Consider the following 27,502-nt stretch of genomic DNA (forward strand, 5'->3'; position numbering starts at 1 on the left):
AGGAATACGCAAAGCTAACTAGATGTTTATAAAAAGAAGACCTGATCAATAGTTCCATCCAGTCTAACTACAGTATATGGTATTGCAGTAGGTCTGTAAATGTAGTCTCCAGAGCTCGCTTTGCTCTAGGATTAGGACTGCATTATATGTTAGCACCTGGGGGGGGGGAAGACCTTGCCAACAAGTAGACCGGGAACGCAAGCAGAACCGGCAATTAGCTGCCCACTTTTCATGCCAGCTTGCTGCACCTCTACTCATCCTTGTCGGCAGTGTCCCAGGCACACACTCCACTCTAGAGCCTCACCTCTATCTGTTTGCCCCACCCGAGACCCCAAGCTAGCCGCCCTGCCCACTCAACTCTTGGTCCACCTCCAGGTCTTGGCAATAGTCCTTTCCATTTATGGACATCTAGGTTATTTCATTTTAAGGTAAGCATGAATTGTGCAAAGCCTGGTTCCCTTAACAACAAACAAAAGTATCAGCACCCTGGATGACAGCTCAGAGTGCTAATAAGGAAAAGCATCACTTTCATGGGCACAGAGCTGGAATACTGCACTTTGGCCTACTTCGCCCAGTCTTGAGGTCAGTTACTGGCCATGACGTACCCCAAAAGTGGTATTTAACACCACATTGAACACGGTTGGTACATTACAGGCAAAGGCCATTGTGTTGCCCTGAAGTTGACCGATCGGTTTGGTAATATAAAGGGGTTTTGGGGGGGTTTTGCGTTGGGTGGAGGGTTGCGGGGGTGGGGGGTTTCCCCCCGCATATATGTTACAATTGACCTTCACAATTCGGTCAATTGTGAAAAGGTCAATTGTAATTCGAGCAATTGTAACTCGAACCATTTGTATACAACCTTCCCTACACAGCAAATGATGGGACAAGCATACACTATACAGGACACGGACCTCTGCAACACTGACTGCACCGAGTGATGCAGTGAAAACTGTTTTGAGAGCCTTTTAATCATATCTATTTATGCGTCCATTCATGCAGCTAACCTTTACATTTCACAGAAACTCATCTCACTAATCTCTTCAGTAGTAAACAAAAATGCTGTATTGTTTTTCATTTTTTGTCAAGGGTACAAATAACTGCTGGTGACATTAGAAATATTAGTGCAAAATTGCTAATCAAAAAATTTCCGGTTGCCAACATATCGGTAGAATAGAGGGCGGCGGAAAATCCGGTAGAGGTACTTGGCTCCTCCTCTACCAGACATTCCACCCCAATTCTGCCGATATGTTGGCAACTGGAAATTGCGACATGCGCAAAGCCAATAAATGGTGCCTATATGGCGAAAAACCCTTGAAACAAGGCATCCTTTGAGAAAACCCCATATGCATTCGGTGAGAAGTGACGATCTTCTGAAGGAAATTCCCAGAAGTGTGAAAACAAATGAAAGAAAGGACTGATCACGTCACGTGAAGTAGAGGTGACGCACCCAGAAGAGATGCAAATGAAGAATATAGATCTTATAGAAGCTGATGACGAAGTAGTGAAGTAAGCAACATTTCGAGAGCAAAATGAAGATTGCACATGCAGAGAAGCACTGAAGAAAATGCAAAACCATTTTACAATTGTACAGACGCAGTAGCGCAAGTAGACAAAGTAATCATAAAGCTGGCTAAGTAGTGAATAGATTGCAGCGATGCGCCAATGTATATCTATAAAAAAATGTACAGAATGTAGATGTTCCATGACACACTTTAGCAAACTTGAACCCCGTGAATGGAAGTGTGGCGCAGCAGAATAGGATAGCTGACAGCGAAGGAAGATTCTAGAAAGGCTTTCCTGGCCCATTGTCAAGAGTTGGGGCCGCCGAGAGCCTTTCCATGTACTCAAGAAGATACAATAAACATGAGAAGCAAGCCGAGTTCCTGTTTGAGGTGGAACACAAATCACTGAGGGTGGCAAGATTTCTTCATTTAATAGTATTTAACAAACAAATGGCTCAAAAGAACGGTCTCCATTGAGATGAAAATAGACTTCAGGCGAGCTACACCGAGACCAGAAGATAAGGCCATGCCAAACTCGCTTTTTTTCTCAGGCGTAGTGAGCATCTGCAAGGCTGAGTTCAAATGAGTTAATTGAATGGCAGACCACATGAGCTATGAAGGATGTTGGGCTAATTGGGTGGGGAGGCATGACCAGGCCAAACCCCAGGCACCTAGGGTACCAGCTTGCGTGCTGCAAGCAAGTGGAATATTCCAGAAGGGTACACACATGCCAACCAATCAGAGCACCACGTATTAAGGAACCCTAAAGTTTGAGAAGCCAATAGGCTGTCGAGTAGTAGACAGACAAGGACGATGACTTGCACTTGGGATGGGCTCAATTGTCCACCTGATTTTAGAGACCCAATCACGTCCCTGTATCCCATAGAAAGTATATGTAGATGTTCCCTGTTGCCCAACCACAATCTCCCTTAGGTTTTCTTATTTGCCACATAGTGTGACATCACGTATGATGAACTTTTAGTATAAAGGCACTGTTTTTTATTAAATATGTTGAGATAATTCTGTGTTGTGTCCGTTGATCTCCCTGTTTTAAAGGCTTGTTATTAATACAGCTTTGACTTTTGCCAAACTTCCTGAGTCAGTCTGATTATTGATGAATGAGTAAGATCTGCATCACCATCCATCTCAGATACTGTTACCGCGTCTTAAAGGACCCGGTCCACTTGGTAGCAGAGAGAGGATGGTTATCGAGGCCCATCGACCAGTAAGCTCTTCGAGATTGCAGAAGATCGGGCGTCCTCCGCCATCTAGCTGGAAGAACACAAGGTTTCCTGTGGAGAGCGGACGAGATAGAATATTTGCAAGTAAAGACGATACATGTGGGGCAGCCCACTCTTTCACAAAATCCCTCCTGGTTTCCACAGGCGCTCAGTGGACCGAAGGCAGAAGTGGCCAGTTGGCGGAGACGACGTTCCCAAGTGTCAAGAGCAGAAAGGCAAATGGTAAGTGGATTGGGGAGAGTGACAAATAAAGTGGGGACAGGGGATTGTGGTAATAGTAAACCGTACCAGGGGGTTGATGGAGTACATTTATGACAAGGAGCGTCTAGATAAGCCCAGTGTGTCCTAGACTCATGGAGCATCTAGAAGTAGTCGTCTCAAACCCCAAGTGGGTAAACTAGGCTGCGCACAGATAAGATCTGTGAGAGGAGACCATTCAAACTCCTATCAGAGTAGTTAGGGGCAAGTAATAGCAGCAATGAGCGCTGAGGAAGTATATTTTGAAAAGTCGACTAGTTTGTCTGTTTATGTATTTTTACGTATTAGAGAAAGTGAAGTGTCAAAGACGGACAAGGATAGGTTGTTGGGTAGAGACTGAAAAGTTATCTATTTGTTTTAATCATTGTCTGCGCCAACCAAAATAAGTAGATTGGACTAAAATTGTAAACTAGAGGCTTTGAGCAGCGACTATTGGTGCCTTCTCATATTTATTGTTTTTCTGAAACGTATTGTGTAAAGCAATGGTAAGTATCGACAGTCAATTGAGACTTGGCAAAATGGGGGATGTTACTCCACTGATGCATTTGTGCAAGCAACTGCCAAAAACACACACCCAAGCTTAACCGGTACAGTGCAGAATGGGTTATGGGTACCGCAATTAAAATGGTCATGCCATGGCCACGAGGGGGAATCGCTGTCAAAAGCTGTTTTGCAGCACATGACCACATACTTGCACGCTGCGTACATAGGGAAGAAATTGGAAAAAAGGTTAGCCAGGTTACAGCTTTGGAAGATGTACCAGGAGGAAGAAGATCCGCCTTCTGAGGATTGGATGCTTAATCAGTGCAGGGAGGAAGGTGTTGAGCCTTCTGCTCCCCCTACCGTGCCTGAAGTAAATGGCGATAGTGCAAAAGATGAAGGATTGTATCCATTAAGGGAATTAAAAGCTGCGATAGGATATAGTAATCCAATGCATGAACTGCCTGCTTATAGCATTGACAAGAGTCCAGAAAGAGAAAGGGCTAAAGGAAAGGAGGAGACCTTTAAGGTCCTACAAGATAAAGAGGAGAAAAGTGAAAGACCTAATGTATTCGTAGATCTAGAACAAGAGATTAAGAGATGGAACAGAGAAAGGGAAGAAGCTGACGAGGTTACGCTCGAACAGAACAAACGGATGGGTGGACAGATATTGCTCAAGCTTGATGGGAAGAGCATCATGGAAGTAAAACAAGGGGAAGATCGAGATGAACACGATAGAAAAGACAGGGAACGAAACGATATAAAGAGCATGAGCATAAAAGGAAGAGTAGATAAAGGCAAGAGAAAATGTATTATGAGGAACAACTCAGAAAGGAAGAAAGGGCAGGCGAGCAGAGAAAGTATGACAACAGGGCAATCGAAGGAGAGGCTAGAAAAGAAGAGAAAATGAAGAACAAAATTACGAGAAAAAAAGAATGCAAAGACGTAAAGGTGCGTAGAGCAAACGAAAGAAGGGAAGGGAAAAGACAGGAGGAGGACAGAGTTAGATGGGAAGCGAAGAAGCAAAGGGAATAGGACGAAGAAATGGAATGAAAAAGGAGAGACAGGGCACACGACATGGATCACATTGAGAAAGAGCTGATGGAACCGAGTCCTCCAGTAATATCATGGGGCGACATAGGAGGAGTTCCTCCTGTCGCAAGGAGCAATCCCAGGACCTTTTAGTGTAAACCTAAATGAGAATTTCGAGATGGGAAGCATCGGCAATGGGATCAATAAAGCTCATCAGGAATAGAGGACAAAAAGTGAATCGAGAAATAAGGGAAAAGAAGATCGATCCATAGGTGTCCAGTCACGAGGCAAAGAAGGGAGCAGGTTTAGTCTCGAGCATAGAGCCTTTTCTTTGGACAGGCTGACTTTAAACCGAGATGAGAAAGATGAAAGTGACACTAGTTGGGGACTAGATATGTCAGACGAAGACAGAGCAACCTTCCATGAGGAAGAGGGAGAAAGTGCATGCGGTCCCAAAGGATGTCTGCAGACAGACAAGGAAGTAAGGTGGTCAGATTTAGACCAATCCAAAGATCGGACGCCATACCCGTTGGTGTACCCAGAGCAACCTAAAGGACGATCACATAGTGAGAGGGGGGAATCGCCACCATACGTGAGCAGGTTGAGGTCTTTGCAGGTAGAAGGCAATCCAGAAACATTGTCCCCTCTACGAGTAGGCAGACAATTGGAGTGGATTGCAGATTTGGGTCCACACAATTCCCCTTATTGGAGAAAGGAGGGAACAGACCGCAATATATCCCTTGCCCCCAAATGGACAAGGATAATTTAAGATGCCAACTCCCTAGTTTAACAGCGGGTGCAAGAAAATTGATTCATGAGCTAGAAAAGATGACAGGAGGAAATATGTTAGTCATACAGGACATTAAGGGTCTCCTAGCAGCCGTTCTGGGGGGAAGAGCCAATGCTATTTGGATGAGAGCAGGTTATTAGACCGTTACAGCACAAAACACAGCGCATGACAGAGCGCCATTTAATAATTGCAGGGTGGCTGTTTGGAAAGCGCTTAGGATACAGTATCCTGATATGTCAGATAAGGGTGCAATTATGGCATGTAAAATGAGCGATGACAAGGATCCGCTTGCTTACATTCAACATTTTCAGGAATGGTGGGCCTTGGACACTCGAGAGCCTTGGGGGGGAAAATCAATGCCAGTATTTTACCACATTTTGTGTCAGGGGTTGCCAGAACAGGTACAGAGACAGCTTAAGACGCTAGTTTGAATGGAAGCAGAGACATGGGCAGAAATACAGTTGACTATTGTGCATCATTGCCAACTGCTGCAAGAGAAAAATAAGAAGAAAGATGATGCCAGGAAACTTGAGGAAGCTAAGTTAGTCCAGATGAAATGATCAAAGTACACCATTGAAGGAGCAGTACTGAAGCGTAGAAGGGAAGGGAACACAGCAAGCAATGGGTATGTCACAGGCGAGTAATCAGTGCCAACTGGATCAAGGAGGGAATGGATTTGTGTCGAGAGTCTGAGGTACGAGGTTCAGAGGAAGAGGTGGATTCCAGAATAATCAGGGTGGCTTTCAAAATAACCAAGGCTGGTTTCAGAATATGCAGAATGATAACTAGAGTATGCAAGGAGGGCAATTGACAAAGATTCCCTCCTATATGTTGGACATGTGGCATGATAGAGCACATTGTGCGAACATGCGGGAGCCAAGTGTATATACAGAACGGGAAATTCACAAGAGGGGTGGAGAGGGGGCAACTTATCCTCCAGCATATAGCTCACAAAACAAAATAGGGACGTGTTTGCCCAAGATCAGACAGTGAATCAAGCACAAGCACCAAAAAATTGAAAAAGGCTTTGCAACCACAGCAAGCACCATTGAATCCGCTGCAAGGGCAGTCACAGTACGCATCCATGCAGATACAGCAGAGTGCAAACACAGGGCAATTACTGACTCCTGGAGTAGAGGGTGTAACTATCGGCAGAGGAAGTCCTTTTATATGCCTAGGAATAAGTATGTATCCACAATAGGACAGCTCACAGGGTGACTTGATGTGTTCAGTACTATCAGTGACACCAAATCCTCAAGAGGAACCAAGGGTTGATGTTACCATAGGAGGCAAAACGTTCTTTTTTAGTAGACACTGGGGCAACTCGCTCATGTATACGAGAGGGAACATTTTTGTTAACCGGAAACGCCATGAATGTGCAAGGCCTCTCTGGAGCTACAAGTAGAGTTCCTTTTACTGATGAATTACCAGTCTCTATAGAAGACACCAGTTAATATTCTGGGTCGAGACTTAATGACAAAGCGAAATTTCATCTCGAGCAAGACAGAATCCACTATCTCGAGAGGCACATGAAGGTATTTTTAAGACCATCAGTTTTAATGGAACAGGGCAACTTGGTGATGTCAGAGTCACTGTGTAATACTGCGGTGTACCCTGTGAAAAAGATCAAAGGTGGCGGGTTCGGGGGGGACGGGTCATGGCATTTAATTCAGGACATAAGATAACCAGATCGTAGAGGTAGAGTTTCCTCTAGTTCCAAATCCTCCAACGATTTTATGTAGTATCCCTACAGAGGCACTATATTTCATGTTGATTGACTTTAAAAATGTGTTTTTTTTCAATCCCGTTGCATAAGAATTCTCAAGATTTGACGTTATTTACATTCCGCCAGACTAAGGTGAAAAGCACTTGTTTACCTCAAGGGTATTATGAGTCGCCATCGATCTTTAATAGATAAAATGCAGCAGTTTTTGGGATTGTGTAACTAGGTTAGAGCATGAGCATTTGATTATAGTTCCTACACGAGACACCTTTCACAGGCTTTAAAGAAAGCCCAAGTGTATAATGAGAAAATAGAATGACTGAGGAAATGGAGGAAGGGTTTGAGAAGTTTAAAAAAGCAATTTGCACAGCTCCAGTTTTAGGAATTCCCAATTCTGAGGAGTTCTTCCTGTTGTCACACACAAATGGAACAGTTATGACAGCAGTGCCTACACATAGAATCACACTTGGATATAAACCTTTGGCATTTTATAGTGCGATTCTAGGTCCGGTTATGAGGACACTATGTGCGAACAATCGCTGGCTGCAGCTGCGTTTGCCATTGAGAAGTCTATAAGTCTTGTGATGGGGTGTTCCATGACTATTTGTTGAGCATGCTTTGTTTGCGGTTTTAGAGAAACCTAAGGGCACACTGACATCTCAGAGGGCTTCAGCAATACAACGTAGTTATATCAAATCCAGCAATCAAAATATCCAAGTGTAAAATAATGAACCCTGCCACGTTTGTAGCTGGACCTGTGACAGAGGACGAGCAAGTGCATGATTGCCCGAATTAAGACAAGTTCTATGACGTGACCCCAAGGGTAAAGGAGAATGCTCTAGTAAGGGGGCAGGTTCTCTTTATTAATGGGTCGTCAAAAATGTATCAAACTGATGGAGAAAGGCATTCAGGTTCAGCTGTGCTAAGGTACAGAGGTAATGGGGAATTTGAAGTGGTAGCAAGTGAAAGACTACCGTCTCACTTTTCAGCACAGGCTGCAGAATTAGTGGCGCTTATTGTCGCACTCGAGAATTACGCAGGGCAGGAAGTGACTGTGTACAGTGACTCTGCCTATGTGACGTCAACCGTGCACGCAGGGCTAGAATGCTAGAAAAAGGGGGGCCTACCTCCGAGCGGACGGCACTCCAGTGCAACACGCTGCTTTATTGGACAGGCTTATTAAAGCACTACAACTCCCAGTAGCCATTGCAATAGTTAAATGCGCAGCACATACTAAGGAAACCGACTATCTCACGTGGGAACGAACCCGCAGACAAAGAGCCCAAAAGGGTTGCATATTAGCCTGATGTTTTTAGTTTTGATACTCCTAATGTGAAGGAATAAATGGTCACAATTAGGATTGTAAACAAAGGATTTAATCATTTGTCTAGAACGCAGTTGATGGAAGTTCACGGAGAGGGTGTTCTTTGTCCCTCTGTGAAGCATTGTGGTGTCAGGACAGCACTGGTAAACCGGCAATGCCTGTAGTCTTATTGAGGGTAGCGTTAGAACAGCTACACTACCCTGTGCATGTAACTAGGGAAAGCCAAGCAGCAGCTACTGCAGAGGATTGGTTTGTACCAAATTTGTTAGAAAACATTGCTTTTTATGTAATAAATTACATCGGATGTCAACATTTCACTGCTGGGCCAACATTGCAAACAATCAGAGGAGTAATTCCTCGACCAAATGGGCCTTTTCAGCATTCCCATATTGATTATGTTGACATGCTGCGATTATGTAGAGGATACAGGTATATCATAGTGGTGGTGTGCCCTTTTTCGAGATGGATTGAAGCAGGTCCATGTACACACCCTGATGTCACTTGAGCTGTGAAGTTTTTAGTCTGAGGAGTATTTCCTAGATGGAGAGTATGTGAGGTGCGAAGATCCGACAAAGGGCCCAATTTTATGAATGAAGTATTTGAACAAATCAGTCTATTGCCCAGTATTAAACATACATTTTTTTCTGCTCATCACCTGCAAGCGAACAGGATATGTGAGAGATTCAATGGTCTTCTCAAGGAAAGAATCACCAAACAAATTGACACTAAAGAAGGGGTGGCTGTACAGTCTGCCCCTAGCATAATCAGCCCGGGTCGGACCACCACCTCACACCCCATAAGCTAGTTACAGGAAGGCGAATGAGAATGTCTGGTCACCTCCAACGAGGAGTAGAAGTGATGCCCAGACAATTGCAGAATTGTTAGGAAATTAGCTACATGAATATTTAACACGTATGACCGCTAGTATCTGTCATTTCAGATCAACTCAGCCATAAGGGGTGTCAGTCTCATGACATAGATGACCATTCAGCAACCGAATCGGAAAAACCTTTATCAGTACCAAAACTCTTTATTGGTGAACACATATTAATCCACAATTTCACTAGGAAGTGGCATGAGCCCCGATTTAGTGGTCCTTTCATTGTGCAGAATATCACTCTCTTAGCAGTAAATGTTCAAGAACAACACACATTGTTTCACCTTGGTGACGTCAAATCGTATGCTGGTGAGACCGGAACACCCCCTTTCCGATTCAGAAGCAAGTCAAGAAGAAGCAGTTCAGCATGTGCAGACTATCGATGATGAGGAAGGACGCAAAGATTACTGTTTAAATAAATTCAAGTGTGCATTTGGATTGTGGCTTCCACAGACACTCTTTATAGATATTTTTAGCAACAGTGAGAAAATAACTGCTCTTGTGTCACAGGAACTCGTTGAAATTGGACCTTAGAAAGTGCTGATGTAAATGAAAAATGCCCAATCTTGATTTCCTTTTTGACGGCTGGAAAAGGGAGCGGTTCACCAATTCGTTTCTCACCGAGTTTCTTTTTAGACATACACATGGTCCCATCTGATGTCGATAACCATAGAACCCTTCTCGCTGTCTATGTTTTTATACTCCGAGCTTATCCTGCTCTTGTTGGGCACAGCACAGACATTTGTACCTTTGGGTAGGATCATAAAAATGGCCCTGCAATTATAGGATTATTGGCAGCAATAAGTGAGCAAATTCCGCAGCTCTGAGAATTTAACGATGCTTGGCTGATTAAAAAGGTTTTTGCCTTCCTTAAAAAAATAAGTACACATGCAAAATGATGTTTATTGAGAATAATGCAGTTCCAGAAAGTGAGCAAGTGCAACGACGTGTGGAGACACATCAATGGTGGGGCTTCAAGTATTGGTACATAATTTATGTGTGCACAGCATCCGTTATTGTTTTTCTATTTTTGCTAATTCACGCTTACTTTGATGGTTGCAAGAAGATAGAAGTCTCTCTGATTCTCGACACTCCAGTGACCTATGCAGAGTTAGTGGTTGGAAGAAGGCCATATGAGATTGTCCCTACACCAGTGACACGTGAAGTCACACATTTCTCTGACAAGTGTTCCTACAATTCATCCTGTAAGAAAGATGATGTCTAATGTACTGCATGAGCATATTGCATGTATTCTTTTGGAAAGAAAGAGACCCAAGAGAAGTTGATTAGGAGTTAAATGATTATTTAGAGAGTACAGCACATTTGGGGAACATGTGGGATCAACACATGAATGATGTAGGAAAGAACCTCTGAGGAGTATTGTTAGGTTTGTGCTCTCCTACCTTATGCTATGGGAATGTCTAAGACATTCCCAGCTATAGAGACAGACGTCCAAATGGCTCATTGCCTGACTCACCTTGCACTCTGCCATACAAGAGGTCAATTTCAGGGTCAAACAGCATCTTTGGTATGGGCAACTCCGGAAGATGACAATTATGTGCAAGATTTAAAGACAAGATTGACCACACACCAGAGATCATGAAGCTACGAACAGCTTGGCACGAAGGGAGCAGGAATCCAATGGGAAATCAATAAAAAGCTCGATTGCCAAGGAAAGACTGATGAAATGCGAAGATTGAAGGAGAGAGAGGCCAGATGCAGATCTGTGGAACAGTATTTCTGCAGATGGTTGGGAAAAAGGCTTAGTCATATGCAGAGCTGTGGCAGTAACTGGATATCATAAACCAGTTATAAAACTAGTAGAAAAAGCATGCAAACCTCTCTGGCAGAGGCTTGCAAAGTTGCTGACATGGGTCAAAGATAAAGGAAGCCTGTTGCATATAGTGCCTTTGGCTAGTGCAGAAATGTACTTCAGAAATAATGGCACAAGAAAAGCTGGAGAAAATCAACAGTGTGGGCGAATCTTCGATGTACCAGGAATGAAGGATGGGACAGTAGTGTTAATGGACTACTCCTGGCCTGCCTAGCCAACGCATACATGAAGCTGCCCAGAGACTGGGGAGGACTATGTTCTATGGAGATTGTTCATGTTCCAGGACAAGTGATCCCAAAAAGTGACCTGAACATTGATGAGTTCCAAAAAGCAGATGCTCACCTGAGAAAGAAGAGATCCGTTGGTCTCCTTGATCGAATAAAGAGGGAGAATTACTTCTCAGCTAAATCAATAGCAGCCTTTGATGATATTCCGTATGAACAGATTGTTCAGCAAAACTGCCTCAGTCTTCACAGTTATCTTTATGCCTGGGATCCAAACGATAGCAAATGCCAAGTGGTTACAGATAACCAGATGGGAGCTCCTGCAGACAATAAACACTACCATAAAGGGATTCAATGCTATCAAGGAAGAGCTGAGAGCCATAAGACTGATGACACTCCAGAATAGATGCGTCTTAGACATGATTACAGCTATGGAGATGGAGATGGAGGAGAGAGAGACATTCTCGTCATCTCATGATGACGAGAATGGCACCTTGACAGAGGCCATAACGATGTTGACAAACTTGCACATCAAGATGGAAGATGAAGTGAAAGACATTGCTGATGACAACTGGTTTCCGTCAATCTTCTCATGGGTTCCACAATGGATGGTGAATATCTTCAAGTTCCTTGGAGCCCTGGTAGTGATTATCATGTTTGGATGCTGTGTGGTCATAATAATCACACAATGCAAGAAGACTGCAAAAAAAAAAATGACAGGAATGAAAATTATGATGGATGTTAAGTCTGGGTTCAAACCCAAAGAGCTGACAGATGTAGAAATTAGAGACTATATCAACACCAGTATTCATGGACCTGAGAGAATGAAATTCCTGTATCAGAGATATCAGTAGTATGTGTGAAGATGCATCTACTGCAGTCAAAATGGACAGTGCAGTCTAATGAACTGCAGTATTGATGAGCAAGTGAAATAAGCAGGATCTTTGAAGGGAGTAATAAAGATATGGACTCTAAAGAGACAGTTCTTCAGACGATGATGTCTGGATGTGAAGACTGGTGGTAGAGTGGTTAATGAATCACCCAAAGGGAGGAGTGCAGAGGAGGAGCCAAGTAACTCTACCGGAAGTACCGCCCTTATTCAGCCTATATGTTGGCAACCGGAAATTGCAACATGAGCAAAGCCAATAATGGTCCTATATCGCGAAGAGTCCTTGAAACAAGGTATCCATTGAGAAAACCCTCTATGTATCTGCTGAGAAATTACGATCTTCTGAAGGAAATCCCAAAAGAAGTGTGAAAACAAATGAAAGAAAAGACTGGTGCTGTCACATGAAGTAGAGGTGACGCACACAGAAGAGATGCAAATGAAGTAAGAATATAGATCTAATAGAAACAGATGATGAAGTAGTGAAGTAAGCAACATTTCGGGAGCAAAATGAAGATTGCACGTGCGGAGAAGCACTGAAGAAAATGAAAAACTATTTTACAATTGTACAGACTCAGTAACGCAAGAGTGGGCCATATACTTTTTCTGCAAAGTTTGCTGAGGATTCCTCCTGGGGAGCGAAGTTATAAGCCACCCAAAAAGTGCTCTTGCTATGGGATTAGCAACCCAACCATAACTACACAGCCACTACCGTGGGCTGTGTGAGATTATATATATATATATATATATATATATATATATATATATATATATATATATATATATATATTACATGGCCTGCGATAGCAGCCATGTAGTTATGGTTAAGTTGCTAATCCCATAGGAAGAGCACTTTTTGGGCAGGTTATAACTTCGCTCCCCCTGGACGAAGCCTCACCAAACTTTGCAAAAAAAAAAAAGTATATGGCCCACTCTGAATTTTCTTGCAAAGATTGGTGAGGTTTGGTCAGAGGGAGCAGGGGGGGGGGGGGTGTTCGGGGAACAAAAATTTGTTTTTTCCCCATTTTCCCCATCGACACCAAATTTGCAGCAGGAGCGGCGGCTTGGTCCCAAAGAGTGTGCTTTTGTTAATTTGGTGTAAATACGTCCAGTAGTTTTCTTTTAAATGACCAAAACGTAAGGCAAAAAAATGAGTGATATCTATGACACACTTCCCCCGTTTGCTCCGCAGACAGGACACTGATTGGCTAATAGACTTGCGTCATGTCCACGGACACACAACTTGTTCGCCGATTGGTTGGCATGAAGCGTGAGGCGCGTCAGATTTTTAGAAACCTCCACCATCTTGGTTTTGCGGACATTGGTCGGTGCTCGTGGACATCGCAGTAAAAACAGATTAAAAAAACACAACATTGCACTTGTCAAACTTGACAAAATCTCTGGGGAGGTGAGATGAGGATGGAATGGAGTATGGCTGCAAGAAGCAAAAAAAACAGGTGGTTTTTGCTGTGAAAGTCCGCTAACAGTTCGGATGTACGTGAACAGTCCTGAGTAATTCAGAGACACTTCAGATGTTTGGGGCCAGTTTTTGGATGGCTTATAACTTTGGCGCTACTTAGTGGAAATGCGTTACATTTTGCAATTATATTCCTGACCTGATCCCGAATGAGTTTGCAAAATTTGGTGGGATTCTGTCAAGAGGGGGCAAAACTAGAGGCGGGGGGTCCCAAAATATTGTAAAGGCTTATAATTGTGGTGCCATATGACAAATCTATAAAGGTTTGCAAAAAGATTATAGATCTAGATATTAATGTTTTCGTAAAGTCTGAATGGATTTTGTTAAGTGGGGGCTAGGTTATATGACAATTGTATGTGCATATATTTGACACTTTTGAAAAAATAAAACATGGGTGGATTTCCAGCAAACCTGTTTAAGGCGCATTGGCAAGGACCTGAAAGCATGATTTTGCAAACGCGCCTGTGTTTTATTTTTTGACAAGTGTCATAATGTAGGTACAAATAAATAATGATATATCTTTGGCGATTGAGGTGTGGCCAGATTGTCCAGGTCATGATCCGGACAATCTGGCTATTGGCCATGACCACGAGGGACAACATATGGGATTAAAGTGGACATGTCCACCTGGGACTGGCTTTGTGGTGAAGTTAATCAAAATTGGGATACATTTGAAAGGGAAGAAAAATGTGCTCGTGATAATAAGGTAATAGGGTTCTCTTTTCGCCATCTACGGTCTTCCATGGGAAGCGAAGAGGGGTCCTGTATGGAACCCTCCTTCCTACACTGGGATGCCCCAGGTGTCTCGATGTAGAAAGAACAATCCTTTTTTCCAACACCCCAGGTTCCCGCTTTGGGAACCTAGGGTGCTAAAGGCCTTCATCCCCCATTACAGGGGCTGCAATGGGGGCATGGTCCAGAGACCTCATTATCCACCCTTGCTTCGATTGGGCTGCCAGCCGGTATCCACCGTTCCAGCCCTGGAACAGAGGATGAACGCCACAATATTCCCATTAGCATAACACAAAATGCAAATGGAAATGTTGGACAATCGTATTGAGTCCATGTACTTTACTGAGTAATATAAAGTAGATTGAGTCTATGTTATATTTTAGTTCAATTTTTTAACTGTGAAAGGTGGTTCTGAAAGGAACAGGTCTTTTGTTGTTTTTGGATGTATTTTTGTTTGGCAGGAGAGCTAAGAACAAAACGTGGGGAGGGAAGGAGGCACCAAACACTAATATGGAGGGGTAGGTGGACAGGGGAAAATGTTCAGCGTGTGTTATTAGGTAGGGGGCAGTAATTCTCATGCTCCTTGATTAAAGCAGTGGTGGTGGCTCTTGGGGAGGAGGGGTGGCAACAGCTGATGCCATTTTAAGATAAATAGCAGTTTTGCTAAAAGTATGTACCGAGTACCAGATTGTCAATGGATAATGAGTAGGAATAGGTGTTGGAGTTGTGCAAGGGAAATTTTGAAGTTGAAAATTCCTAGATCAGTAGAAAATGCAGTTCCGAAATACCCGCGAAGCACAGACCTTATGGTGAAGTCCGGACGGGTTCTCGGACACGTCATCATGCTGCGCGCCAGCGTATGGTCATGTGGCACTGTCCGGAAGGTCCGCAATTAAGTCAGATGTTCGTAGACATCCACGGATGAAAAACTAGTTGAAATATATACGCGTTTTGCAACTAAGTGTTAAAAATGATTCTAGAGGGTGGGAAATGGCAGAGTTTTAAAGGTGCACTTTGTAAATTGGAAACAAATATTGCTATATTGGGCAAGTATGAAATTAGTAAAATATAGGACAATAGCATGCACTGGTAAAAACCCATGAAAACTTTGTTAAGGGGACATTATGGTTAAGTTGCAGTTATAAAAACCTATGAAAATCAATGAAAAAAAATGTTAAAAGGACGTTATGGTTACAAGTAAAATCGAAAAAAACCCTTATGTTAAGCTAAGCAACCATAACTCGCGCCACCACCGTGCACTGCTAAGACTAACACCCAGGGCATCAAAGATGACATCACAAATATCACTTGATGACATCACATATGCATTTACTTTTCATACAAGGGTTTGTGAATGTAGTGTTGGCAAAAAAGTATCAGGGATTATCAGGAGATGTGTAATAAACTACATACTTCATTACGCAATGTAGTGTTCTAAAGAACATTCCATTGCAGTGTTCCTTCTAGTACAGGAACCTACTCATACAGAAATGTAGGTATTGGCTGCAGCATACACCATAGAGGTGCAATATTTGTAATTTTCCAAAGCTATATAATAAAACGGTGAATGTTTTTGTATCAGACTTTTCCATACTGTGAAACATGTACTAAGTAGCTAATAATGCATCACTTACTACATATTTCTACTAATACACACAAAACATAAATAGACTACAATGCATACACATATGGGGCTTATATAGGGAGAGTAAAGTAAGTAAAAAAGGAGGCAGTATCATTAGCAACTGTGTATAATCTACATGATTGTATTCATGCACAAAAATGATTGCTGTGTTCAAGGCCTGCTTCTTCCCCTACATATGTACATCATAAGATGTGAATAAATTCTAAGGAAAGTAGTGTAAGAACATGTGAGAATAGCAACATCTATAAATGTAATACCTTTTCAAAGTTAAGTTTGAGCGTCAGTAAATAAAACCACCTGGCCTAGATATAGCAGTGAACAAGAAAAGAAGGGGATAGACATGTGATGTCATCAATTATATTTGTGATGTCATCTTTGATGCCCTGGGTGTTGGTCTTAGCAGTGCACGGTGGTGGCGCGAATTATGGTTGCTTAATTTACCACAACTGGCGAATTTCAGGGGTTTTTCGATTTTACTTGTAACCATAACGTCCCTTTAATGTTTTTTACTGAATTTCATAGGTTTTTAGTAGCGCAAATTAACCATAACATCCATTTAACAAAGTTTTTTCATTGAGGAAAATATATATATATATATATATATATATATATATACACACACATACACACACACTCCCCCCCCCCTCCCCCCTGCGGTAGCGGGCATGTAGTTATGGTTAATTTGCTAATCCCATGGGAAAAGAACACTTTTTGGGCGGCTTATAACTTTGCTCCCCCTGGGCGAATCCTCACCAAAGTTTGCAGAAAAAGTATATGACCCACTCTGAATGTATTTACAAAGTTTAGTGAGGTTTGGTCCAGGGGGAACAAAGTTATAGGGGGGGTCCCAAATTTTTTTTTTCCCATAGACATAATGGGAAAAAACTTTGCGCACACCTACAGCTCAAACCGCTGGACAGATTTCTACCAAATTTGCGGCGGGAGCAGCGGCTTAGTCCTGTTAATTTGGTGTAAATCCGTCCAGTATTTTTCTTTAAATGACCAAAACATAAGGCAAAATAAATTAGTGATATCTAAGTCCGCTCTGCGGACAGGACACCGATTGGTTAATCGGCTTGCGTCATGTCCGCAGACACGCAACTTGTTCACTGATTGGTTGGTGTGAGGTGCATCACATGCCATCTTGGATCCACGGCGGAGAAAAGAGGCAAAATGCAATTTTGGGGAGTATGTTGGTCTGCAGGAGTGCTTGGGGAGGGTTGGTGAGTAAGAGATGGCTCAAATACTGTATTTGTTTAGGTGGCAGATACCCCCAATATGTTCGCCATGACCGCGGTCTTCGCGGCTGTCCGCGGACATAATAAATGTCCTACTAGCTATTTTACTTTAGTATGATGTTGGTTTTGGGTTGTTAATAGAGCACTGATTGTAATTAATATCCCCTATAAGCAGCCCACATACAAGTCAAAATGTTTGGTAGCATAGGTTCGTTATGCTGCAGTGGTTGTGGCCAGGGCCTAGAGTCTTGGGTGCATGGCCAAAGGCCGTAGGCCATGCACCCAAGACTCTAGGCCCTGGCCACAACCACTGCAGCATAACACACCCATAGAATCAAACGCCCATCAAATTTCCACAACCAAAATGTTTGTGTAGTGTTTCATTTGTAGAGTTTGTATAGGACCTTTTGGCTAGGCAATGCAGTTAAGATGGTAGAGTTTGTAACAAGGACTGCGTCATAACATACCCATGGAAGTAAACATTTTGGATTGTGGTGTATGGTTAGAGGTTTGTTTGAATGGGTGTGTTATGCAGCTCTGTTTGTGAGTCCATTTATTTTATACTTACTGGTTGAGTTTTTTGTGGTTGTATGCAGTTTAATGAAATGGGTAATTGGATCAGACATACTTTTTCGATCTCTGTGATAAAAGAAAAGATCATATGTTAGAGTAGGTAGTTGATAATGAGTTATTGCATTGCATAATATGTGTTTCTGTATTTTTTTGACCTTCATATTTAGTACTTTACAAGTAGTTCAAACCAGTGTACTGCGCAATTTGCACAGTTTCTGTGTTTGTTTTCTAAATCATTGGGTCTGTGGGGAAAAAAATCCACGCTGGATTTAAAATAAAAAAAACCTATGTTGTGGTACAATATATTTCTTTCATTGTTTTACTGTTTATTTCTTGCTAATCTTGTATCTGTTGGCTTGTTGCAGATTTTTGGGTCAATTAGATACCTGTTGGCATATTTTAACTGTACATTTCTTGTTTGACTGTAATGGTATTTGTCAGTTTGCTTGTTGCAGACTCTTGGGGCAGTTAGATACATGTTGGCGTACTCTAATTGTGCACAGTTTTGAAGTTGAAGTTTTGCTTATGTTCATACATAGATCACGTATTCAATTTTGGTTTTAAGAATATTAAGTAAGCGTTTACAAGATTTGCTGGTAATCTCTGCTTTAGAGTAACGGTACAATCATTAAATTGGAACCATCCACAATTCTTATTTATATATGCAGTGTAGTGACATGCATTGGTTGTGGCACCTGCATGGTAGATTATACCTATGGTTGTGAAGGTTTTCTTACCAAGTGATACTTCACCATATGTGAATTCAGTCAGCTTACAGTTGTTTTTGGTACCATCTGCATTGTAACATAAAAGCATTACTATTATGTATTTACTATGTGTCTGTATTTGTAAGGTGGAGTGATTATTTTAATTGCAGGTAGTACATAATCTGCCATGGTTTGCATTTTGTACAAGTTGCTGAAATGGAATGGATTCACAGTTAGGTCTGGATACATACACGAAGCATTCATTAGGGACTTGTTCCTGTGCCACATGGCTGCAGAGAGTGTATGTATGTTTCCACATGTATGAAATATGGAAGATTTCATTTATAGGTATGTTTTTGTTTTCCAGTACTTGTAGTAAGTACATTAGAAATTCTTTTGGATCTTCTTGCGAGTTCATAGTGAATTTGACCATTGCAGCACAGTAGTCCAATTCTTGTCTTATTCCATGAACACTAAGTGTTGTCAGGATTGTTGGTTGCATTTCTATGAAGGACTAACATTTGCAAACACAATTGGTCTGTACTGTGTAAGTAAATGTCAATAATTGCTGGCAATTGTAATAGAATATTTATTTTATTGCATTTGCGTAGCAATTCACACCAGTTGTATTTGAATGGACCCGACAGTTCTGTGTCGAAGCCGTTTGTTCGGAGTGTGTGTTGCTTCTTTGAAGAAGTAGTTGAGTTACTTTGACCAGTAGATTCTTCTTTGGTTGTGGTACTTGATGAAGTATTAGTTTATTTTTTTTTCTTTGGAGGAATTGCAGTGAGATCCTGTATCGTTTCTGTTTGAAGTAGTTTTCTTTTACAACGTTTTGCTTTTTGTGGAACAGGATAGGTTTTTAGATAGGGGTGTAGTGAATGCAGTCTATTGTATTTTAGAATGCAAGGAATATCAGCATTTACTTTACTTGCATTAAAGTTGATTAGAAATAGCCCATCAAGTGTACGTAAGCGTGATAGTGATACACAGCTCATGCCTTCTTTAAAGACTGTGCTACCAATATCTATCAATGCTTTATCTAGGGTAAGACCTTGTGATTTGTGAATGGTAACTGCGTATTCTAGAGTTAGTGAACATTGTTCTCTGCATACATACTTGTCTTGGAAAAGAAGGAAGCAGGCTGCTGAGCATCCTATCCTTTTAACTTCTGATAGTTTGTCAAAGAGAATATTGACACATTGAATGTTGTTGCTCCATTAACTAGTCCTTGCTCCACGTCAAAGTTACGTTTAAGCATTACTCTGCAGTTTAAACATAATGTTAATATTTTCTCCAAACCAGCTGAGTTTTCTAAAGGTATTTAGTCTTGTTGTGGCTTGTTGACACATGGGTAGTGTCATACCATGTACGTCCAGTTTGTGGAGCAAATTTCAATTATTGGTTGCATTTCTTTTTTCAACATCGTTTCATTGAATTTTGAACAGCTTGCAAGAGTTGGCATCAAGGACATACAATTGACATTTTTGTGTGCTCATTGTCGCATGACATCAGTAGCACATGAGTTATGGCCATAGAGTGCATGGATGTGCCTGGATTTTAATATTGATTGTGCTTCTTGAGATAGTACACCAACTCTAATACTTTTTAAAATGTTGGCGTATGTGAAGTCTGCAGACTGGCGCATGTTTTCTGTTAATTCTCTGTATTGGAAATGTTGCCAACGGTTGACATTTCCTATGCTGCCAAGAGTTTTACAGCACAGTTTGTGCCCTAAGGTTTTAAAAATAGGTTCACCTTTCACTGGTGTCAATTGAGGAAGAACTCCGAAAACAATGCGTTTTCCTCCAAACAGCTCTTGGTAGTCTGTTTTGAGGACCTCTTGTAATCTGAGGTGAATCAAAGCCAACATAAGGTTGGAGACCATGCACACCTCATCCATTAGCAGCATTTTCATTTGTTTGAAAACTCTTTGTGGTTCCATTGCAGCTCCTGTGGAAAGTTTATAGTAGTCTAATTTGTTCTGGTGTACTAATGGAAGGAGTAGTAATCGGTGTAAAGTGACACCACCTATGTTGCAGGCAGTTAAAGCTGTGGGGGCAGTTACTACAGCTGACAGTTTGTTGTTTGTCAATTGTGGGAGGAACCTGCTGATGATTTTGATTAATGTTTTGCCTAAACCAGCTTCACCACTCATGTACAGCAGTATAGGTTTGTAGTCTTGGCAGGTACAGTTTATTTTCATGTTGCACACCAGGTTACATTTTTTGTTATTTCTTGGAAAATGCTACGCCCCTCATTTTTCAGTTGTGATTTCAATACAGCAAAGTCTTTTGTAGCTTGTTCATACTGACACATGGCATTTTCTACTTCTGTCATGGCTAATTCTGCCTCATTTGCTATTAGTGGCTGTCCAAGTGGTTCTTGGCTTCCTGTTACAGAAGGTTGACTACTGTCAGGAGTGTCCACTTCTAGTTGGGCCTGGAGTTCTTCTCCGTGTTGCTGTTCACTGTGCAACATTGTTTGGTACTGTGTAAAGTTTACGTCTGTTATAGTCCTTTCATTTGCTTTGAAAGCGTCTTCATAGGAGTCATATGTATCCAGTAACTCTTCTTTTCTCCATGGTTTAAAAAGTTGCAGCATGGGCATGTAATACAGTTCTTTATGTTGAGGAGGTTTTAATGGCAATTTGATACGATTAATTAAGCTGCATTTTGTAAGTTTCACTAAGCTGCCTTCACAATTTACAATTCTGCATCTACCTTTCTTTTCATCTGGTTTAATATTTTTGTATGTGAGGTTTTGTGCTATGTGGTAAAGACACATGGTTTCCAAAGAGGTACTCCTGTTCGGGTTGTATGTGTCTAGTAAATTGTTTTTCAAAATGTCTTGGCTGTTGGTATCATTTTTGGCTTTTTTCTAGATTTAGCAGGACCAAGACTTAGCCATACTATATTGTCAGATTTTCCATACAAGGCAGTACCGTTTAAACGGTCTGCAGCTTCATAGCAGCCACATTCTCTATAAGAGAACATTTTTATGTCTATGCTGTACAATTTCTGTGATAGTGTTTTGTCAGATATGTCATCCCAGAAGTCCTGAAGTCGTGTTTTCTCTCCTTTGGTTAAGTAGGCTGTGACATATCGTGCAACTGCAGTGGAATTGTCTGCAATGTACTGCAGATCTATGTTTGCATTCCATAGGAGGGCAATGATTGCATCGTAATCATTGATGTATATTGATTCTTCTGTTCTTTTTATGTAATGTGTTCTTAGGTGATTTACCTTTGACACTGGCTGAAGACATTAAGTTGTTTACTTGACCTGTTGCTGAAACTGGTCTAGGGAAACCAAAGCGGCATTTGGTGTAGTATTTCCCCCATTTATATTTGCAACAACACTATTTCCCACATTTGTGTCTTTGAAATTGTAAAATTTATGCATGAAGGTCACTATGTGTTGTTTGTGAAGGGATTTCACAAGGGACATATTTTTGGATGAACTGCAAAACAGTGGCATCACTGTCTTGACCAAATTTAGGAGCATCTTTAATCCATAATAGCATGTGGATGTGTGGTGCTCCTCTGGCTTGGTATTCTTTTCTCCAAAAGAAGTGTTGAATTTCTCTGAGGGGAGGAACAGTCTTACTACAAATAAAGTGTAGCATAGCGATGATGGAAATATCTTGATACATTTACAGGATCTAGAATTACCAGGTTACTCACCGTAGTGACCACCTTACTCCTAGTCCATAGTCCCCTTTCCTCCATACTTGTGGGACATCTCTCCGTCCTGTGGGACAGGACCAGAGTACTTTGTAAAAAGCATTCACATTTTTTTCAAAAATGTGCCCCTCCTCTCTTTCCTGCGCGGGGCCCGGCACACGGCCGTAACCCCACCCACCTTGGCTCCGCCCATCAGTCCTTTTCTATCGCCAGGTCAAAGACCCATTAGCAATAACAGAGGAACCTTAGAGGGGACGGCGGGCGTATGGAGGAAAGGGGACTATGGACTACGTGTTAAGTGGTCACTACGGAGAGTAACCCGGTAATACTCCTATGTCCCGTCCCCTTTCCTCCATACTTGTGGGAGATTCCCAAGCACTCCTTACTGGAACTACGGGTGGATGGAAATACCCCTTACTGAAACAGGTTCTTCAGCACAGCCTGACCAAACTGAGCATCATCTCTTCAGCTCATGTCGAGACAGTAAGGTTTACAGAAAGCAGACAGGGAGGCCCAAGTAGCTGCCCTAGCGATGGACTCCCAGCGGACATATTTCTGAAAAGCAACCGCGGCTGCCTTGCCCCGCACCAGGTGCCCATGGATACCCTTAGGAGGTTTCAGCCCTTGGACGGTGAAAGACTCCGTGATGCAGACGGCAATCCACCTAGAAATAGTTGCCTTAGACGCCGGCTTGCCCTGATGGTTACCGAAGGTCACAAAAAGTTGAGAAGAACTCCTAAGCTCGGAAGTCCTGTCCAGGTAGAACTTAAGAGCTCTTCCGACATCAAGACAGTGTAAAACCCTTTCCGCCTCTGAGGCAGGGTTCGGAAAAAAGACCGGAAGGGAGATCGACTGATTCAGATGGAATTCGGTCACAACCTTTGCTAGAAAATCCAGGTTTGCCCGAAGGACTACCTTGTCCTTGTGAAAGACCAAGAAAGGATGCTCCTCCGACAATGCCTGGAGCTCGCTCACTCTCCTTGCTGACGTAACGGCGACCAGAAGGAACAAGTTACTTACCTGTAACTGTTGTTCTCCAGCATGGGTCTGGCATGGATTCACATGCTCATGAATATTCCCCGTCGTCAGGCTGGGAATCCTCGGTAAAGAAAAAACCAGTATCAGTTTCGTTTCTGATCTGTCTTTCGTAGTAGTAACCAATCACTGATCTCTGCGTCATACTGACCACAGCCAATGACTGCCCTCTACCTAAGCCCTGCCTCTGGCAGCCATCTTCAGATTTGGAAGCACGTGAAGTGGCAGTATGACCAAGTGAAGAGCCGCAGAGGGGTAGGCGGGAGGGTTCGCATGTGAATCCATGCCAGACCCATGCTGGAGAACAACAGTTACAGGTAAGTAACTTGTTCCTTCTCCAGCATGGGGTCTGGCATGGATTCACATGCTCATGAATAAAGAATACATAGCAGTACACACATGCACAACCACGGGAGGTGGCAAAGGCTCAACATTAAGCATCACATCAAACTCAACATTAAGCATCTTACCTCCTCACCAGGCTCACCTTAGGCGAACAGGTTGCGCAGCACTGCTTGGCCGACCCTGGACTCCTCCCTGGAATCCCGATCGACGCAGTAGAATTTCGTGAAGGTGTGCGTCGACCTCCACGTAGCAGCCCTACATATGTCCAGCAGGGGCACACCAGAAAGGAACGCCGTGGTATCTGCGATCGCTCTGGTGGAATGGGCTCTCGGACGGCCAGGCAGCGGTCGGTTTGCCAACCGATGACAGTACATGATACAGCCGGAGAGCCATCTGGAAATGGAAGCCTTCGAGAGAGCCTTCCCCTGATTGACAGGTCCAAAGTTCACAAAGAGTTGTGACGTCTTCCGAAAACACTTCGTGCGGTCCACGTAGAACTTCAGCGGTCTAGCCACATCCAGCGAGTGCAAAGTCCTCTCAGCCGGCGATGAAGGCGACGGGAAGAACACAGGCAACACCAAGGGTTCGTTGAGATGGAAGTCCGACGGCACCTTGGGCATGAAGGAGGGGTGCGTCCTGAGCACTACCCTGGTGTCGTGAAAAGTCAAGTACGGGGCCTTGCAGGAAAGGGCCTGGATCTCTCCCACCTGTCGTGCGGAGGTGATGGCCACAAGAAACGCTGTTTTCCACGACAGAAACGTCAACGGGGCCGAGTGCAGAGGCTCGAACGGAGGTCCCATGAGCTTGGTCAGCACCACGTTGAGCTCCCACGCCGGGGCCGGAGCCTTCACCGGCGGGAACGATCTGAACAGTCCCTTCATGAACTCTTTCACCAGACGATGAGACCACAAGGACGTCCGCCCCGTGGTTCTGGTGTATCGGGAGATCGCAGCAAGATGAATCTTGATGGACGCGTGTGCCAGACCAGCTTTGGCCAGCGTCAGCAGGTACGGCAGTACCTGAGGAGCCGTAATCCGTAGAGGGTTAATCTTCTGTGCGTGGCACCAGACAGAGAACCTCTTCCATTTGTGTCCGTAGCATTTAAGAGTCGAGGACGCCCTGGCCTTTGCAAGAACCTCTCTGCAGTCGGCCGGTATGTCGTATCCTCCAAACTCTAGCGCTGCAGGAGCCAGGTCTGCAAGTTCAGCGATTTCGGGTTGTGGTGGAGGATGGCGCCTACTTCCCTGGAGAGTAGATCCGCGTCCACCGGCAGCTTGATTGGCGGGGACGCTAACAAGTCCAGAAGGTCCGGGAACCATATCTGCCTCGGCCACGCAGGTGCGACGAGGATCATCCTGCACCGTGACCTCTTGAGCTGGTTGACGAGCCGGATTAGCAGTGGCAAAAGAGGGAACGCGTAGAGGAACAGGCCCTCCCAGGGGAACGAGAAAGCATCGCCCATGCTCCTCGCCTGGGGAAACCTGCTGGCGAGCCTCCGGCACTTGGAGTTTGTCGCCGTCGCGAACAGGTCGATCTGGGGTGTGCCCCACCGTCGGAAGAGGCGATCCACTAGATCCTGCCTTAGTTCCCACTCGTGGCACGAGCGCAGCTCCCTGCTGAGTGAGTCGGCGATGGTGTTTTTTATCCCTGCCAGATGAAACGGCACCAGAAACATCCTTTGGGCGACGGCCCAATGCCACAGGTCCTGCGCCTCCTTGGACAGTGCTGGGGACCTGGTTCCGCCCTGTTTCCTGATGTAAAACATGGTGGTGGTGTTGTCGGTGAAGATCCTCACCACCTTGCCCTTGAGGGACGGAAGGAAGGACCTGAGGGCCCAGAACACTGCACGGAGCTCCAGGACGTTGATATGGAGGGACTTCTCCGTCGGGAGCCAAAGGCCTCTCGCGTGCAGATTTTCGGTGTGCGCTCCCCACCCTTCCAGGGAGGCATCCATGGTCACTGTCTCCTGGTGGTCTGGGATCTGGAAGTCCATGCCCGCCGTCAGATGCGCGCGGGTGCCCCACCACCGGACCGCTCGGCAGAAACTCTCGTCGAGTGTGATCCTCTCCTCGAAGCCGCCCGTCGTTTGGATCCAGCGCGCGTCCAGGAACTCCTGCAACGGGCGCATCCGGAGCCTGCACATGGGAATGAGGTAGATGCAGGAAGACATCATTCCGAGGAGGGACTTGATGGACCTCACCTTGGCCGCGTCGGAAGCCAACATCCGCTGTACCTTGCTCAGGATGGACCTGGTCCTTTCCTCCGACGGGGAGGCCAGAAGGGACACTGTGTCGAGCTTCGCTCCCAGAAACAGTGCGTTTTGCGCGGGTACCAGGTGGGACTTGGCGTAGTTCACGGAGAATCCCAGGTCCGTGAGAAGTTGGGCGGTCCTTGCCGTGTGCTCCACGGCAAGCTCCCTCGTCTTGGCTCGGATGAGCCTGTCGTCCAGGTAGGGGTAGACGTGGATCCCCTCGCGGCGCAGCTGCGCCGCCACCGGTGCAAGGCACTTGGTGAATTACCTGGGTGCCGACCGTAGTCCGAAGGGGAGGGCTTTGAACTGGTAGTGACGCCCTTGGACCACAAACCTGAGGAATTTTCGGTGCCCCTTTAGGATGGGAATATGGAAGTAGGCATCCTCCAAATCCAACGACGACAGGAAGTCTCCTTCCTCCAGCTGACCCAGGACGTGCTGGAGGGTGACCATCCGGAACTTCTGCGCCTTGATGAATTTGTTCAGACGTCGCAGGTCTAGGATGGGGCGCCATCCTCCCGTCTTCTTCTTCACGAGGAAGTATCTCGAGTAAACTCAGGAGCCCCGAAGCCTCTTTGGGACGAGTTCGATGGCGCCCTTCCTGAGCATCGCCCTTACCTCCAGGAGAAGCTGAGGGACGTGAAGCTCTTTCCTGGCCACGGGGGGACGCGCGGGCACCTTCTTTGAAACTCGAGCGCGTGGCCCCGGGCTAAGGCGTCCAGCACCCAACGGTCGGTGGAGATGGACTCCCACACGCTGACGAAGCTCGCCAGCCGGCCTCCCACCGGGGTGCATCGGTGGGGGCCCGACCCCACGGTCGGTTCAATCCTGTTTCGACGAGGCTTTGCCGCCTTGACCTCCTTGGCGACGACGGCGGGGTACGCCAGACTTGCCTCGTCCTCTGTAGGCCTCCTGAGACGACGAGCGGGCCGCTTGACGGTAGGTGGAGAAACCGCCGCCGGAACCTTTGGAGGTGCCCTTGCCTCCGCTGCTCCGAAAGGGCGTCCGTCGTTGCTGCAGAACCCCAAGGGCCCGGGCCGTCTCAGTGTCCGCTTTAATGGCCTGAAGGGAATCGTCCACTGTTTTCCCAAACAGGTTGTTCCCATCGAACGGCATGTCCAGGACTCTGGTCTGTACGTCTTGACGGAAGTCCGTAGCCTTGAGCCATCCATGCCGCCTAAGGCACACGCCGTTGCCCAACTGGCGAAACCCAGTGTCGGCGATGTCCGTCGCAATAGTGATGGCGTGGTCCGACACCACCTCACCTTCCTGTAGGATCTCCAGGGCCTCCGCCCTCTTGTCGTCCGGTAGGAAGTCCAGCAGGGGAGCCAGTTTGTACCATAGCTCCCTGTCGTAGCGGGCTACGATAGCCAAGGCGTTGGCCGCTTTAATCGTCGTCGCTGCAGACGAGATGACCCTGCGTCCCATAGAGTCCAATTTCTTTCCCTCGCCGTCCGGTGGGGAAGTCGATGTGGAGGCCGCACCCCCCCCCTGCTTTCTTCCTGGCCGCCGCAGAGACGACGGAGTCCGGGGTAGGCTGTGCCCGGAGGCACAGGGGGGCTGCGTCCGGGACCCGGTACTTCTTCTCGTACCGGTCTCTTCTAGCTGGCGTAGTGGAAGGGTTCTTGAGGAGGGCGAGGCCC

Source organism: Ambystoma mexicanum, chromosome 5p (genome assembly GCF_040938575.1).
Source record: "Ambystoma mexicanum isolate Mex_15411 chromosome 5p, UKY_AmexF1_1, whole genome shotgun sequence".
Classification (NCBI taxonomy): domain Eukaryota; kingdom Metazoa; phylum Chordata; class Amphibia; order Caudata; family Ambystomatidae; genus Ambystoma; species Ambystoma mexicanum.